The 2,595-nt window shown below is 43.8% G+C and overlaps 1 long non-coding RNA gene across 1 annotated transcript; it reads left to right on the forward strand.

Moving 5' to 3' along the window:
* Positions 1 to 127: 127 nt before the first annotated feature.
* On the forward strand, positions 128 to 1,793 carry LOC119270885. The gene is made up of 2 exons (XR_005134347.1): positions 128 to 592; positions 1,540 to 1,793. It is a non-coding gene; the product is annotated as an uncharacterized LOC119270885 (long non-coding RNA).
* Positions 1,794 to 2,595: the final 802 nt, after the last annotated feature.

Genomic DNA, 2,595 nt, shown 5'->3' on the forward strand with positions numbered 1-2,595 from the left:
CGGCCAGATCCACCGCCCACCCCGACCCACTACGATCCATCCCCCCTCGTCTCCGCCACCCAGTTGCCCCGCGGCCGCCGTCTACGGCCCCTCCTCGTCCTCCGCGTAGCCTCCGTTTGCGGCCCCTCATCCCCTCCTCTCTCGCCCGCTCGACTCACTTGCCGTCGCTCCCTCCCACGCTCGATCCCGGCGAGGACGTAGCAGTCTATCCCGACGAGGACGGCGGCGGCGAGGTCGGCACCGTCGTTGAGCGGCACGCGGTGCTGGCAGCGGGGTCTAGCCAGCGACGCCGAGTTCTGCTGCGGCGCGACGCCGACGCGGTCCGTCATGACCGCCTGCAGTTTCCGCACGCCCAACGACGGCTGCACGGTCACCGTGCCCAGGTCCACGCTCTGTTCCCACTGCTTTTTTTCTCACTCTTGGCCGCTGCCGCCACATAGAATTTGATGCTTCCATGGTCATTCCCTTGATTTGATCAGGAGTGCCCTGCCCGAACGGCGGCCGGTGGTGCGGAGGCCGCTTGGAGCCGGAGCCAGCACCGGCGCCATGCCTTCCCAGAGCTCGAGTGGATGCACTTATTGCTGCTTGATCTGTAAGTGTGCTACAATGAAACTGCTGGTGCTCGGGTGCCATGATGAATGATCCTTGGGTGTGTGTTATCTAGTAGGAATACAATGTGAAGTCACGGATTAGCAGTAGAAATTGCTTTATTTTCATATTTCCATCAGTGTTGTTCTTGTGGACAGAACATTCAGAACTAGACCCTTCCCATGGATATGCATAAGTTTTAGTGTATACTAAACGCTACTACTCTTGTGATAGATATTCATTTCAGGCTGATGCACATCGTTGAGTCAATGTTTCATACTGAAAGTTCACAGTGGGTTCCTTCTTATGACTGTGTCATTAAGGCCTTACATAGTGAAAGTTCACATGACTAACTCATATGCATGATACTTTTTTTACAGAAAGGCAATGGTCTGTAGTGAACTGAAGATAGGAAAAATGATATGTAAATGCACTTTGATCTGCTCAGTAGGAGCAAGATGGAGTCGCTGGAGCAGAGCAGTGGAGTCTGCATTTTGTTCTTCTGTCAGACAGACATCCACATGTTGTACCGATTCTTAGTTCAGAGATAGGAATGTATAAATGGTTGCCGATCTCTCCATGCATGGAACAATAGCTTTTTATGTAGGATCCTTTCCGTATAGATGAGTCACAACATTGATTTCTTGATCCATTTGGAAACTAAAAGAAAGTACAGAGAGGACGAACTTGTTGGTAGAACTTCATCATATTCCGCAGACGGAGTCCACGGGTGTAGCATTTTGTCTAGTACACCCAACACCACCTGAGGATCCAATTCACTGTTAGAAAGTTAGAAATTGATATTACAGGTTCCTTATAGTGCAAACCAAAGCTGCTACTCCAACAACCATCAAATGAAACCATGTTTTCTAAAATTAAAGGGTCTGATTGATATTGGTCCTTCTTTTGACAGATATAATATGTATACTGACTTGTTATTTTCTTTTCTAGCAAGCACTACGGCGTCAACTTTGTGGTGGCCGACGCGACGGCCATCGAGCATGACTTCTTCGCCAAGAACAACCTCAGCGTGGACATCACGCCGTAGTACATCATGATGGAGCTTGGCTAGATGTACACATATTTTTTTTACAACCTCTGCGTGCATATTTTTTTTACAATGCACCAAAGTTTCTTGTTTCTGTTGTGAAAGTAATGTAAATGGTGTTACATAGTTCTCAATAAAAATGCAAATAACTTGTGAATTTGTCTTCATGTTGTATAAGTCTCGACAAAGTTAATTTGCATAATCCTCGACCTCCTCCTGCAATCTCTCTTTCTCCCTTTCTTCTCTGAATTTCCCCGTGTTGTATAAGTCTGTAAGATTCGGATTTTAAGAGTACTTGCTCCCTGTACTAGTTACTTCTACTATTTATTTTTAGCTGTTTAGTACTACTCTGTAGATCTGTGATACTAGTCTAGTCGCTTGTATAATTTTGTTTAATAGTGTAACCTGAAACATTGAGTAGTACCCTGTTCGCATATGTGTGATTATGTGTGTTCTGTAGTCTCTAGCTCCAGTACATGTGAACTATATGTTCTGGTGTAAATCATTTTCATTCTATCTTATAAACGTGTTTCTTCAATAGCTATTTTTGTTCAAGTCTTGTTGTCATTTATGTTAGCATTTAGTTTGTCTCAAGTAAAAAAAATACTAAAAATACAGTGAAGATAATCTGAACCTCCCTATGTAAAATTTAGTTTGTCTGTAATACTACTAGGAGATGGGTGAGGGACTGAAAGGATGATATGCTTCCATGAATTTATTTGTAAGAAGTTTTTCTTGGCTATGTACAAATCAGCACAAATATGTGAGCCTCGGTTCTGAAAACTAAAGAATTCATATATTGGTAGATAGACTATGATTTAGGATATGCTAAACAGAAAGCTTTATAAGATGGAACTATCAATTCATCATGACTTCACTTTGTCCTTTAATTTAATTTAATTTAATATGGTTAGAACTACCATTTAGAACTACCATGGATGTTTGGCCTTGCATTCGTC

This window comes from Triticum dicoccoides, chromosome 3A (genome assembly GCF_002162155.2).
Source record: "Triticum dicoccoides isolate Atlit2015 ecotype Zavitan chromosome 3A, WEW_v2.0, whole genome shotgun sequence".
NCBI classification, from domain to species: Eukaryota; Viridiplantae; Streptophyta; class Magnoliopsida; order Poales; family Poaceae; genus Triticum; species Triticum dicoccoides.